Consider the following 16,707-nt stretch of genomic DNA (forward strand, 5'->3'; position numbering starts at 1 on the left):
ACCCCCTGAGACATAAGAGTTAAAAATTCATGCTGAAGACCTGGAACAGGCAAACATCAGTTTGACATGACGAAAGGGTTCATTACTCACTGTGTCTCTTCAACACTTGCAACGTTGGGATATAAGAGATTCTTAGTGACATCCTTGTGGCTCCATTAGAGAAAAGAGAGAGGCCAATTCACTGCCACCAGGTAAACAAAAATGGAGAAAAGTATACTGCAGCTGTTGACATACGACTCCCTACTTAAAGACGCCCCTCGAGAATTACGTGATAATCATGAATAGCTACGGGCACGGACGTAGAACTTTCAATTTGCATTCAGAACCGGCTAAGAGATACAATATTATCGTACAAGTACCGGGGGAGCATGTACAGTTTTGAGCTACTGGTCTACTCATAATTAAAAGAAAACACGACATGTAGGAACGGGAGCACAAGTGTGCTCAGGTTTCAGCAGCAATTTCTTCAATTGCGTCATATTATGACTTGATTCGGCACTTACTTATTCCCTTGAATTGTTTGTTCAAAAGTTTGAATACTTCTTTCCTGCGCTTCCAGTCTTTTACAAGTTTTCTTTGCCATATGATATATCTGTTTCCATCCGAATTACTTCTTATCCTCGCCTTTGGACGGCTCCCAAACGATTGTTAATGAGCACACTTCTACTTTGCTACGAAAACATAAAAAGGTCGTCCATGGTTGAGAACGAGCGGTTGTGTATATCTGTGGTTGATGAGGAGATAATTCATGAAATGTCCTTTGCTCTTTTCGCACATGGACCTAGCATTATGTTACCTGCAGATTTTCTCTCAGAGAAAATGGCACAAAGGGATGGACCGCTCTCCGGTGTATATTATGAAGTGTGCAGAAAAGGTGCCGTTCTAGGTGGAGAACTTATTACTTCTCTGCTGTGTGCGATCGCATGTGCCTCGCTACATCTCCGGAATTGGATAAGGTCTTGTGGAACTCCGGACACTTGTGTAGTAGTTAGTGGGACGTTAAGCAAAATAACATTGTTAAATCACGTGCGGCTCAATCACGTGACGTAACGCGCGTAAGGCATATCACCCGTGTGAACCGACAACGTGGTGCTGCGTTCGAACGATTTGCCAAGAAACACGGAGGAGTGCGGCATCTCTCCGGTGTGGTTTACATGTGCATGGTTAACTTACTAACTTACATGATTCTCTGAACATTTTATCGCACTACTGAGAACTCGTGAGCGTTCTGATCTGACCTGTTAGAATCACTTTCTTGGCTGAATATTTGTCACAGACATTACACCAGTATAGCTTCTCGCATGTGTGAGTCCACATGTGAACTGTAGGTCACTTTTCTGGATGAGGGATTTGCAACAGATATTGCGGCAGTGCGCCTTAGACCCGTGTGAGTCCGCATACGACGTGCCAGGTGGGATCTCCTGCAGAATACCCTGCATCAGACATTGTATGAGATTGGCTTCCTGCCTGTGCCAGTCGGCAAGTGAACTACTAGGCTGACTTTGTGGCTAAAGAATATGCCACAGATATTGCAGCAGAATGGCTTCTCGCCTAAGAGTATCGGCATGTGATCTCCTAAGTCGCGTTTCTGCACCAGTGTGGCTTATCGCCTGTGAGGATACGCATGTGATTTGTTGGATGGACTTTCTGGCTGAAAGATTTTCCCACAGACGTTACAGCTTTATGGCATCTCGTCTTTGTGTTTGCGCATATGAACTGCTAAGGCGCGTTTCTGGATGAATGATGTGTGGCTCATCGCATGTGTGAGTACGATCATGGCGTGTTAAAGTAACCCTGTGGCTAAAAGATCTGCCACAGAAGTTAGAGCAGTACGGCTTGGACGGATTAACTGCTGAATAACTAGCCACAGACATTACAACAGTTTGGCTATTCGCCCGTGTGAGAACGCATGTGAATAGCATGATGGTCTTTCCTGCTGAAGGTTTCACCAGACTTACACCCGTATGGCCCCTCGCCTGTATGGGAACGCATATGAGAAGTAAGAGTGTCTTTTCGTTTGAAAGATTTCCCACAGACGTTGCAGGTGTATGACTTCCCGTCGGTTTGCGTCCGCACGTGAGTAGCTCGGTAGGACGTACTGCTGAATAACTTCCAACAGACATTACACCTGTAAGGCTCCTCGCCTGTATGGGTGTGCATATGAACAATTAATTTGGCTTTCCTGATGAATGATTTGCCACAGACATTGCATATGTATGGCTTCTCGCCTGTGTGAATCAACGTGTGATAAGATAAATCTATTTTGTGGACAAATGATTTGCAACATACAGTGCAACTCTATGTCTTCTCGCCTGTATGTTTCCGCAAATGAACAGTTAGAGCACCTTTCTCGATGAATGACTTGCCACAGACATTGCACCTGTAAGGCTTCTCCCCTGTATGTGTCCGCAAATGAACGGTTAGAGTACATTTCTTGAAGAATGATTTGCCACAAACATTGCATCTGTATGACTTCTCGCCTGTATGTTTCCGCAAATGAACAGTTAGAGCACCTTTCTCGATGAATGACTTGCCACAGACATTGCACCTGTAAGGCTTCTCCCCTGTATGTGTCCGCAAATGAACGGTTAGAGTACCTTTCTTGGTGTATGATTTGCCACAAACATTGCATCTGTATGGCTTCTCGCCTGTATGTTTCCGCAAATGTACAGTTAGAGTACCTTTTTCGATGAATGACTTGCCACAGACATTGCAACTGTATGGCTTCTCGCCTGTATGTGTCCGTAAATGAACAGGTAGACTACTTTTTTTTATGAATGATTTGCCACAGACATTACAACTGTATGGCTTCACGCCTGAGTGAGATATAGTGTGATACGATAAATCGCTTCTCTGGACAAATGATTTGCAACATAAAGTGCAACTGAATGGCTTATCGCCTGTATGGGTTCGCATATGAGTAGTAAGTTTGTCTTTCCGTTGGAAAGATTTCCCACAGACGTTGCAGGTGTATGGCTCCCAGCCGGTGTGCGTCCGCACGTGAGTAGCTCGGTAGGACGTACTGCTGAATGACTTCCCACAGACATTACACCTGTAAGGCTTCTCGCCTGTACGGTTGCGTATATGAACAATTAGTTTGGATTTCGCTATGAATGATTTGTCACAGACATAGCAGCTGTATGGCTTCTCGCCCGTGTGAGACAATACCGGTTCTGGACTTCTCCTGAAATTTTTGTGACATACTGAGCATTCGTTTTTAATCCCACCTGTATGCAATCGCGTGTCTCCTGTCAGCATTTTCCTCTTTGTAAAGCCTTTATCTGAAAATCCACACACTTGGAGCGGGTGGATCCTGAGGTGTTCCGACAAGCTGCTTCGGCTACCGAACACCTTTCCGCAGTGATCGCACTTGAAGGGTCGATCATCCTTGTGTCTCTTCAGATGTGATCTGCCATCAGGAGGTTGATGATCTCTATAGCTCACCTCGGGTCTCGATCTACAGTGACAAATTAAAACCATGTGACCAATAGTTCAACAGCCAACTCCACTACAACTCTCACACAGGGGATTTGCTACTGGACATTGCATTCACTGATATCCAGTGCAGAGAGCTCGTTACTCATAAACATAACATTCCTGAGAGTAAACATCATCTGAGGTCAAATTCAGAGTATACTGTTAAATTTCAAAAGCTCTCACTTGTAACGAGAATGAGTTGCGTCTTTTCTTAATCACGATATTACGCGCAAGAAACTTGTCACGGTTTAGAAATGTACGAGTTAATAGACAACCTCATTTAAAGAATGCATGAGAAGTGATGCAGCCTAAAAGGAGAAATAGAAGCTCTTTAATGCAGCACATATTATTCTATTGAAATCCGTAGTCTGTTCTCCTACATAAAGGACGACATATGCTTTGGAGTTTTGACCTTGTTGAACCACGCTGCGCTTCGTCGCAGGCAAGTAATAATTTTTGTAAAGGACCTTGTTCTTGAGGTTGTTTGAGAGAATGTCAGTGTTGTAGATAATAATAAAGTTGAGATCATCGTTTGCCGACAGTCAGCAAGATCTGCTGAACCATGGCTAATCTTTTATGAATGTTATTTTGTCACACAAATATACATATTGAATTTGTACATTGTTATCATATTACTATAGCATTTTATGATATCACTGTGTCGCTTTTCCGAAATATGCAGCTTTGATGTGCAATCAAACAGACCCAACCAACATATAGGACGGTAGGTTTACACAAGGACGTTCATACTTACTACCATGTACTACATCAGTCTACGTCTTAATTGCTGTATTTAACACAATCCGCATGCAACACGAAAAACCACTAATCCTGATGAAATCCAGGAAAAGCTGAAATATAACAAGTACACGACGGCTCTCTCCCTAGCATTGATACTGTCTTTTCTCCCCCAGATACTGCTGTTATAGACATTATGAAGGCCACACAGAATATGGATTTGGTGGTAGCGTTTTATTACAATGTTCTAATATCCTGATTTTGAAACCAAACGCAACCTATTATGCCCTTGAATATTCTTACAAGTATTACTTTAACAATACGGATAGAAGGAGCATGAAAATCAAGGTTTGAGACAAAATTCGAGATGAAAAGACGTTGAATTGCATCGTAGTGGATATTACTGCTATGTAAAGGAAGGAATGTTATTCTATTTATTTCAAAAGATCACGGGCAACGTGATTATTTTTGGTGGATTGATAAGATAGCCAGATAGCGTCCAATTCTATGCCTGTCTCCCCACCGCACAGTAGTTCTACATATTCTACGAAAGAAGGGCGGTAAATGCAAATTTCTTGGTTAAAGGTGAGATCCGCTTGCAACTGGCACATGGGAAAATCGATCACGCAGGCTGAAATATATCGTAACATGATCTATTACTTTCCAATTCGTGTTGCATGAACTCAATTCACATGGCCCAGTCGAATGTATGACTGGCTCACAAGCAAAGTAATGGGAAGCTCGACCACGTATTGTTACTGCTCTCTTTGGAGAAAATAAGTGGACAAATAAACGGGGGACATTGATTCCAGATATGACAGACTAAACCTCTTGATCATCTCACAAGATATTGATCAGAAGATGGAGAAGTTCAGTACGGAGCAGATGGCGGAAGAGGTACACTAAATTTCTGGAAGTTAATGCAGAAAAGAGCGTAGCGATTCTTCTCTGGAGGAGTGGCTGCAAAAGGCATCTGTTCCCCATGTCCGGAGCTGCGTTACTACCTTCTGTCATGAGCTCTAAAACGCTTCAAGACAAGTCGGCCGTAAAATAATACCAACACATCATTACAGAAGTATCTCTCATGGCATCGGAACCAAGGTTAGTGCAGCCTCTGGAAGGGACGCGCATTGGCAGGACCCAGTCAGCATGAAATGTGGAGGATTAACAATGCCTTTATTATCTCTGTGTGTGAATTCTTTGTATCTTCTTTGACGTCACTATGTTTTTCTCTTGGTACGAAGTGAAGTACAATAAAGAAAACTTGTTTACATATACGACATAATTTGGTGCCGATACCCGGGATCGAACCAGGGACTTTAGATCAACTCATTTCCCTCGATAATGGCATTCATGATCTTCTATCAGACGCCGAATATGACGCAGACGTCATAGAGTGTGAGAAATACATCGAGGTCGCGAAGCGCGCGATATTTAATTCGACACGCGTCTTTCGTGACAAATTATCTGAGTCGCTCGGAAATATGAATCTTGGCCATTCCAGACCTTTATCCGTAGTACCAGAGCCATCACACTTTTCCATCACCCACTCTGTTAAATTACCCACTATCAAACTAGAACCATTCGCAGGAGATGTAGAAAAATGGTCCCGGTTTTGGGAGCAATTCCAGTCAGCGGTGGACAACAACCCGACCATCAACACTATCGACAAACACGTCTTCCTTCGTGGATACCTGGAGGGAGAACCTAAGAAGCTAATCCATGGCATAGCGGTGACTGCAGACGCATACGAGGAAATAAAGGTGAATCTTATTGGACGATATTGCGATAGGAACCGCATCATCCAGGCGCATCTGGATTACCTGGAGACCATGAGACCAGTTCGTGATGCTACGCCCGACGCCCTCAATCATACATATATAGAATATAATAGACGTATTCAGGCTTTAGGGGCATTAGGGGAAAATGTCCACCACTACGGTAGAATGTTAGCCCCCAAACTGTTACGTGCATTTCCGGATGATAAGTCCAGAAGGTGGATCATCTACGCAAAGAGAGAGAAGATTTCCGAAGCGCACATAACAAGGCTTATGGAATTCCTCAATGAAGAAGTGGAGGGCGCAATGACGGCGCAGAAAATCAAAGGAGACAACGCCATCTCAAACTCATATTACCCAACTGCTGCTGCCTTGCAAGTCATTACTAGGACGGGCCAGACGTCCAGGAAGCCGAAGACGTCACCTTTTTGCGCTTTTTGCGAAGGGAAAGACCATTGGGCTCAAAACTGTACCAAGATGACAGATGTCAAGCAACGCATAGACAAACTGAAGTCTACTCAACGATGCTTTTTATCCCTAAACAGAAGTCACACCTTGAAAAACTGCACCAAGAACAAAGTATCCTGCACTAAATGTAAGGGACCACATCACATCTCTATCTGTGAAGGACAAGTGGGAGTAACTGTAGGAAAAATAGATGTTAGCATGCCGAACTTGATATACCTCCAAACAGCTGGAATTTGGGTAATCGGACCAACCGGTCTTTGGAAAAGAAAACGTTAAATTCTGAACGCCGGAAGTCAGTCAAGATTCATCAGCTCGGAACTGGTAGACGATTTGAAGCTGAAAGTCATTGACAGGAGAGATCTGTCAGTTACAGCATTTGAAGCACCATTAAGTACATCGGTGACTCGCAGATTGGCCAACTTCAGTATAAGTGGAATGTGGACGAAAGATTCCGTTCGAATCTCGGCATTCGAGAGCAGGAACAAGTACTCACCGCACCCAACCGTCCCACGTGACATACAGAGTCTATCACGCCTTCACAAATTGCAACTAGCAGATCCTCAAGATGATGCAGACGATCTGATGATTGAGGTCCTGATAGGAGGAGACCAGTACTGGCAGGTGGCGAAGGACGAACAGCCAATACGCATCTCGAGTTCCATGGTACTTCTTCCCTCTAGGTTTGGTTGGATTCTTAGTGGGAATAAGTCTGGTACTACAGTGAATCATGTGTCCATAAACCACGTCAGTATCAATGCAGAATTACTATCTTCCGAGAACAATCTACGCAAGTTTTGGGATCTAGAGACACTAGGGATAAAGGAAGATCAGCAACGAGCACTCACTGCGAGAGAGTTTGCAATCTTGAAAGGCTTTCATGAATCATTCAAAATGGAAGACGGGAGGAGGGTTGTCTCCCTACCAAGGAAGGAAGGAGTAATACTGCACTCGAATCGCAAGAACGCTGAGAAACGTTTTGATTCCCTGAAGAACAAACTTAATGGAAACAAACAGTTCCGAGAGGCATACCACGCTTTAATGACCGACTACTTTGCGAAGGGACATGTAGAGATAGCGCCCGAGGCTGAATCGGTTACCGACACCTTCTATGTGCCTCACCATGCTATAAACAAGCAAAGAGACGGCACGACGAAGTGGAAAATAGTTTTTGATGCTTCATCTCACGAAAAGGGTACCCTATCACCCAATGATGCCCTGGAGGTAGGGCCTAATCTCCTACCAGAAATTCTGGCAACACTACTCCGCTTCCGACTCTACCGACTAGCTTTAATTGGGTACGGAACCCAAGCCTTTTTGCAGTTGTGTCTGGATAAAAATGACAGAGACTTAACGAGATTTCATGGTTTGAAGTGGAGAGAGACGAAAAAGGAGATTGGAAGACAACTGACAACACTGAAGTATACAGATTCGCCCGTTTGCCGTTTGGACATACATGCAGCCCATTCCTTTTATCAGCTACATTACGTGAATTGGCTTCCAGATTTTGTGACAAGTATCCCTTGGCTACAAAACTGCTAGATCAATGGACGTGCATGGATAATTTCACAGCCAGAACACAAGACGAAAATGAAATCATTGCTGTGTACTACGAGATAACAGGGCTTCTCCGAGAGATACAAATGCCGATGTCAAAGTGGGCGACCATTTCAGTACTGTTAAAGGATATATGGAGAGCCGAAGGGCGCGAGGAAACGAGAGATACACGAGTTTTGGGTGTTAACTGGAACACGCACACGGACTGTCTTCTTTTCGACCCTAACGACATCATTGGAACGCTACCAGAAGAGCCGGCAACGAAGAGACAGGTACTACAAGTTACAGCAAGATTTTACGATCCGCTTGGTCTCCTGTCGCCAATATCGATTACAGGTAAAATCCTGTTCCAGGATACTTGGTGTAGAGGGATAGCATGGGACGATCTCCTACCCATAGACCTAGCAAGAAGGTGGCAACTCTGGGCTTCCAGCCTCATTCACTTGTCATCCATTCAAATCCCTCGATGGATAGAATATTCTTCTACGCCAGAGAACTATCAAGTGCATGTATTCTGGGACGCTTCGGAGAGGGCTTATGGTGCCGTACTTTATCTCAGAGTAGTGGAGAGTGATACAGTCTCGGTACACTTGGTTTGCAGCAAGAACAGACTGTCACCTATCAAGCGAGTGACCCTCCCTAGACTTGAACACCTTTCAGCTCTAGTGCGTATAAGACTTCTCAAGTATTTCTGTCAGTCTACATGATATGATATCACGAAGGCAACGCTATGGAGTGATTCTATGGTGACAGAATACATAGCATTACATCGTCGAGAAGTTGGAACCATGCATGTTGACGTTGAAGATATAGCACGAGTAGGGATATTTAAGAATATTGGCTCCACAATCTATGATGATGGCCGACTTACTGATGAAGTCAACTTAAGGATATACAACGCCTGACTGAAGTGGAGAATGACAACAGGCGCCCTTCCGAACTTTGGACAAAGGGCCATCTCTAAACTAAGTTCTACCGAACTGATACTTGTCCTATCGTTATCCATCCTGTTGTTTTCTACGGCAACGAATGCTGCCCAGCTCCAGAGGTAGAACGCCAACTAAGCATCATGGATACGAAGTTGCTTAGGTGGAAGCCTGGCATAACTAGACTAGATCACATTTCAAATGATGTTATTAGAAAACGTTTTGGCATTGCACCGACCCAGAAGAAAATTGGGGAAAGGCGTGTGCGCTGGTTTGGGCTTGTGTTGCGTGTAGAGGACGATATATTGGGAAAATCAGAGTATACACAGAAAGTGGTGAAAAGAGGCGCGAGGGACGAACCAGACAGCATAGACTGATAAAGTGCACAACGGCCTGAAAGTTGGAAGACTACATGCAGACATGGCCCGAGACCGAACTAACTGGAGTCAATGAATCACAACACCGAACTCTGCCACCAGAAGCAGACTGATGAATATTCTGTTACAAAAATGGAATGCAATGGACATTTTACACATCCTAACATTCAAATTAGTTTATTGCATGTTCAAATTTTCTCCCCTAAAGCCTATGTCCGATATCTATAAAAACTTATTTTCACAAAATAGTGTTTGAATGGCTGAACGCTTCTGGATTTCGTGTTTAAGTGACTCCTATAAATGCATTGTGAAGAAAAACTTATAACTCAAAAAAATAAAAAATGGGTATATCTGTGTTAAATGGGAAGGACAGTTTGAATATCCGGTGAAATTCTATGAGTACCTACAAGAGGGGTATGTGACACTCAACGCTCTAAAGCTGGAAGGAAACCACATAACTAAGTGGTTAGTTCAGAACCATGTGTGTCTACACAAACGGAAGTAAGCCTCATCACTAATTGGTAATCTCAGAAATACGTGTATTTCCACAAGTCAGCAATTAGGAAATTTTATGAATCTTAAAATCAATACCAAATTGGCATGGCAAATATTTTAGACATTTTAAAGGAAGTCATTTAAGTTGCGGCATGATATTTGTAGACTGCTGAAATGAGAGTGAGGAAACAATAGCGCCTGAGGTGAGATATAAAACAAAGTGGGAAGATCCGGTCGATTGAATCCTTCAGAAGCATCTAAAATCTATGATGTAAAATGGACTAAGCTACGTAGACAATGGACTGTCCTCTGACATATATGCCAAGAAAAAAGAAGACACATAAAATGCATGTCGCTTTGCTGGTCCGAGAGTGCCTCTGCACAAAATATGTTTAGAAAGTAGAAAGCTAATTTAGACTCCATCATAAATAGAAATATGATTTTGTGTATGAAAAGGATTCATAAGCAACATTTTTACTGGTGGTCATAATACAAAATTGTTCTCTAATGTAGCCTATTGTGTCTTGTTATACATGAATTACAAAGAAACTGCAGGATTTAAACCTCGAAGAATAGACTATTTGGGCGATCTTCGGTTGTGTGCATGGTTCTACTCTGACTAACCAGAGAGTGTGAGCTGGTATTGGGTAGTTCTGAGGTCCAACATGAATATTTCTTGCCACTAGTGTGAAAGTACAGTAGGAACAAGTCAGTGCATCACATAAGAGTCGAGAAGGCTCTAACCACTCACAAAATCAAATAAACCATTCAGAATTCATAGTTTCCATCACAAATCTGGTTTGAAGTCAAACCTTAGGCTATGACTGGCCATCGCATGACCTGCATTAAATGTTTTAAAACAGGACTTTGTGAGGTCAGTGACAATAATTACAATTTTTAAAAAAAATATTATATCACGACGTGATTTACCTATTATTATTATTATTACTATTATTATTACTATTATTAGCATAGGGCAACAAGTTAGATACATATACACAAATATATAGTATTTACAAATATACACAGACAGGAGACATGTTTTATAGCAGGATGTCCAGTTGGGTGATCCACTGTATGGCTTCCTCTGTTGGTTCCAAAAAGTCACTCGGGCTACCTGTGTAGGAACGTCGTGTACATTCACTTACAATATGGGGATCATCTGCCGAGATGCACCAAAGTCGCACTCTGGTGATGAGATATATTTCCACTTATAAAGCGCATCCCTGCATCGTCCATGATTTGTTCTCACCCAATTCAGAGTGGTCCAAATCTTACGTGGTAGATGATGTTCACAAGGAAGATGTTCACCAGAAAAGATGTTGTGTAAGGAACTGTCTGTGGCAAATTTCCAGCGACTTCTCCATTCTTCTAAAGGGTGAAAATTCCCATCAGCCAATGCGACAGCATCATGCAAAAATGGATGTCGTGACTTGAACCTTGTTACCTTGAGAATAGGAATATCATCCAGGTTAGGGTTCATTTCTATCTTCTTGAACTCTCGAATGGGAGCATTTGATCTTCTTACATCATGCGGCATTATACCTGACAGAATTGGGAGCCAATAAGGGGGTGTGGACTGGGCAGTACAAGATATTAACCGCATGCTAGTATTCAGTTGAGTATCAATTAGTCTAGTATATGGGCTATCCAGCCAAACTGGTGCACAGTACGCAGCACACGAGAAAACCTGTCCCAAAGCAGATCATAAAGTCTTTGCTGATGAACACCAACTTATGCCATACCATTTCTGAAAATAATATTACATGTTTTGAGCTTCTTGGACAGATTCATAAGATGTTGTTTGTAAGATAGTGTGCGATCAAGTGTAATCCCCAAATATTTGGGATAGCTGCTATGCCGAAGTTCTTGGTGACAAAAACGTTTGTGAAGTTTAATGCCAGCTTGGCGATTATTTAGGTGAAAACATGACACTTCTGTTTTGTTAGAGTTAGGACACAGTTGCCATTTCTTGAAGTGCGTTTAAAGTGAAATCAGGTCTCTTTGTAGCACTTCTTCTGTCACACTAAAGTCTCAATATTGAGTGGCTAGTGTTATGATATTCAGCATAACAAAATGTTTGTGATGATGTTTCTGGGAGATCGGAGATATACAAATTGAACAGTAGGGGAGACAGTACCGATCCTTGAGCTTCTTTCTCTACTTATACTATTTCCCATACACACTTGAAATCTTCTGTCATTGAGCATATTGCTTATAGCCTGCACGATGGTCCTACAGGGTACAATTCGGAGAAGCTTGTAAATTAATCCTTCCCTCCAGACTGCGTCAAATGCTGCAGTAAGATCAATGAATACAGCTGAGGTCTTGAGTTGTTTCCGGAACCTGCTTCCATGTGGAATGTCAAGGAAAGCACTTGATCGCAGCAGCTGCAATTGGGCCTGAATCCGGCTTGATCAACTGCAATATGCTGGAAAACTGTTGCGCTGATTCCGTTGTAGATTAGCCTGTCTAAAAGAAGGGCAATTGGTCTATAACTGCTTGGGTCATTGGCAAGCTTACCTGGTTTCAAGATGGAAATCACTTTCGTTCGTTTGAATTCTGCCGGGAGTTGTCTGTTCTGTAGAAGGTCGGTACAAAACCTTGCCAGCCAACTTCTAGCATTCTTCCCTAAATGAATGCGAAATTCTGGATGAATGCCATCAAAATCTGGAGCTGTACTTGGTTTAACGTCTTTGAGAGCAGCATTGATGCCTTGCACCGTAAGTGGTAGTGAATACCTTGGTGTGCGTGGTGTTTGGAGCTGGCGCCGTATGTGTTTGGTATGTTTCTTATCTGATGGAGTTTGGGAAGTTGTGACGATGTGAGATGCTACTTCATCCGGAAAAACTCCAGGCTCTTGCTTCACCAAAGGTGTCCTTCCTCCAAGTTTTCTGAGGAGAGCCTAAGTTCTTCTACTGGAATGAGTTAAGTCGATATTCTCCACTGTTTCAATTCACCGTTCTCCCCCGGTAGTATCCATGCTGGAAAGAAGTTCATCAGTTATGTCTTCATCACCAGTCTGCAGATATTCATTCTAGAGCGCACCAGTCTCAACATTCCAGCCAGGGATGTATTATTTTTATGGCCTCCAGGCATATTCCTCTTAGCCGCCATCATAACTGCACCTACGAAACGCTAGTAATTATTGTGCTTGGGAGCAATCCACCGAACGCATTTATCCAGATCAGTGGTGAATGTTGACCAATTTGCTTTTCTGAAGTTCCACTGAGCATGTGGTATTGACCGTACAACAGGAATTTTGATGCCAATATCCACTATAATGGGGCGATGTTGATTGTAGGGAAAATGTATTACCACTTTACGACTGGTATGTAAGGACTGTCCTCCCTCATTGCAGCTAACAAAACACAGGTCAAGATTGGAATCTTTATTCCATGCAGCTGATTGGAAAGTACCAAGATCTTTTGGGTCAATCATCAGATGGAGATTGTTCATCTCTGTCCATTCTACGAGTTTCGTTCCACATTCACTGTTATTCGAGTACTTCCATAGTTCGTGATGGCTGTTGAAGTCGCCTACATAAACTGCAGGGTGTTGAGCATTAGGTAGTACTGTACTTCGCCACTGTGCGTTTGGGGGTTTTTAAATGTTAAAAATAGTAACATCTGCCACTCGCACAGCAACACAATGGATGTCTTCGTCTTCATTTTGAAACAGCAGTGAGGCATCTTGGATATTATTACAATCATAAGTAGCTACACCATGTGCACTGTGATGTGTTGCACCAAGAGCTGTGTAAACATTAATGCGGCCCCTTTTCCGAAACTCTTCTTCATTGGCTGTATGGGTTTCCTGTATAGACACAACATCTATATTATTATCCAGGATAACCTCGGATAGGTAGTCACATTTTGCTCTGCTGTTGCTCTCTACGTTAAGACATGGATGAAAGGTCCAATGTTTCTTGTCTGGTAGCTATGAGAAGAGCCATTTCCATGAAATAACTTTGTCATTGTTTGGAGATCTTTAAAAAGACAGGTCCAGCAGCCAAAGTTATTGCTTTCTTAGTAGCAGCCGGGGGTCGCGTGTAGGGCACTTTGAGGTTAAACCTAAGGACGTGAAGCAATAATGTACACCCTATTTATCTAATTTTATGAGATAATAAATTCACTTACTTAAAGAAATCTGAATTTTTTAGGCCAGCTGCAAAAATTTAAAACTCCACTTGTACCGGTAGCTGTCCATTTTATTACTTTATACTAATTGTGTAAGTATGTTTGCAATCAACACACTACAAGCCCCTGACTGAAAATGAACACTAAAATGAATCAACAAGTGTGACCACAACACTGGAATGAACATAAATTCAAGACCACATAATTTTACGCTTACAAGAATGCACAAGTTTTATTTGAAAACGATGATATCGAAGATGTAGCACTACTGACCTGATCGTTTCATTTCTACAACATATTATCTGCTCTGGCGTCCACAATTGGAGGAATCTGACTTAACACAAAAGAGACCAGAAATGATCATAAAGAACGGAATCTAACGAAATAGTTTAAAATTACATTCTTTGAGTTACAACATTATTGAACTCAAGCCATAATTATATTGATTAATGAGACTGATTATGATAGTTCGAAATATTACAATGTACATAAAACATAACAATTTTGAATTTGAAGATTTAATTTATAATCTACAAACATCGCTTTTTCTGTGTGTCACTGTTGGTGTGAACGTACAAAACCTTACTCAGAATATCTGGAGGCAATAATTTCAGATAGCATTTCAGATGATAAGAATGTGATGAACAAATGATGCAGAGACAGTGAAAGAAAGAACACTTTCTTCATAGTTGCTTAAAGGTATTGTAAACAAATACGCTTCAAAATATCTAGCTTTACCAGAGATTCGTTTAGTAGATATATACCGGTATTCAATAAAACTACATGATGATACATTAAATATGATCTCAAAGTTCTTGAATACACTGACTGACAGAGCAAATGCAACACCAAGAAGGAGTGGTTCGAAAGGGATGAAAGTTGGGGAAAAAACAGAGACGGCACGGATGAATAATTGATGTTTATTTCAAACCGATATGCAGGTTACACAATGCGCACGGCGTCGACTCAGTAGGATGTAGGACTACCGCGAGCGGCGATGCACGCAGAAACACGTCGAGGTACAGAGTCAATAAGAGTGCGGATGGTGTCCTGAGGGATGGTTCTCCATTCTCTGTCAACCATTTGCCACAGTTGGTCGTACGTACGAGGCTGGGGCAGAGTTTGCAAACGGCGTCCAATTAGATCCCACACGTGTTCGATTGGTGAGAGATCTGGAGAGTACGCTGGCCACGGAAGCATCTGTACACCTCGTAGAGCCTGTTGGGAGATGCGAGCAGTGTGTGGGCGGGCATTATCCTACTGAAACAGAGCACTGGGCAGCCCCTGAAGGTACGGGAGTGCCACCGGCCGCAGCACATGCTGCACGTAGCGGTGGGCATTTAATGTGCCTTGAATACGCACTAGAGGTGACGTGGAATCATACGCAATAGCGCCCCAAACCATGATGGCGCGTTGTCTAGCGGTAGGGCGCTCCACAGTTACTGCCGGATTTGACCGTTCTCCACGCCGACGCCACACTCGTCTGCGGTGACTATCACTGACAGAACAGAAGCGTGACTCATCGGAGAACACGACGTTCCGCCATTCCCTCATCCAAGTCGCTCTAGCCCGGCACCATGCCAGGCGTGCACGTCTATGCTGTGGAGTCAATGGTAGTCTTCTGAGCGGACGCCGGGAGTGCAGGCCTCCTTCAACCAATCGACGGGAAATTGTTCTGGTCGATATTGGAACAGCCAGGGTGTCTTGCACATGCTGAAGAATGGCGGTTGACATGGCATGCGGGGCTGCCACCGCTTGGCGGCGGATGCGCCGATCCTCGCGTGCTGACGTCACTCGGGCTGCACCTGGACCCCTCGCACGTGCCACATGTCCCTGCGCCAACCATCTTCGCCACAGGCGCTGCACCGTGGACACATCCCTATGGGTATCGGCTGGGATTTGACGAAGCGACCAACCTGCCCTTCTCAGCCCTATCACCATACCCCTCGTAAAGTCGTCTGTCTGCTGGAAATGCCTCCATTGATGGCGGCCTGGCATTCTTAGCTATACACGTGTCCTGTGGCACACGACAACACGTTCTACAATGACTGTCGGCTGAGAAATCACGGTAAGAAGTGGGCCATTCGCCAACGCCATGTCCCATTTATCGTTCGCTACGTGCGCAGTACAGCGGCGCATTTCACATCATGAGCATACCTCAGTGACATCAGTCTACCCTGCAATTGGCATAATGGTCTGACCACTCCTCCTTGGTGTTGCATTTGCTCTGTCAGTCAGTGTATTTAAGGTGATTTTAACCAATAGAATTTTAAGATATTTGCATTTAAATGAAACCTTGTAAAGAAAGGATTCAACTGACGAAAATGGCCAGTTTTTGGAGATAAATCAACCAACACTGAACACAACTGTGAATACGTACAACATGTTCTATATTATATAGGATTTGTAGTGTACTTACTTTGTTTCTTCTTTGATGTATGGCAACAGCTGATCATCGGTATGTTCTTCTATGAATATTTCCTCCTTAGTATCTTCGGAAGGCTATAAGTAAGAAATAAGAAAAGTAGAGTGAAGAAGTAAAGGAATATATATAGGCCTAAACAAAAAAACAGCTGAGAAAATAAATTTCACAGTGGCACAATAAAGATTAAAATTAATATATCTCTCATTTTAAAAATATAAGAATGGAAAGGAACAATCAATTCAAAATCAATCTAAATACAAGAGAGGTGTCGACCTTGGTGGCAAATGGTACACAAAAATACATTATTATCAAGCACTAATTTTTAAAAGA

This window comes from Anabrus simplex, chromosome X (genome assembly GCF_040414725.1).
Source record: "Anabrus simplex isolate iqAnaSimp1 chromosome X, ASM4041472v1, whole genome shotgun sequence".
NCBI lineage: Eukaryota > Metazoa > Arthropoda > Insecta > Orthoptera > Tettigoniidae > Anabrus > Anabrus simplex.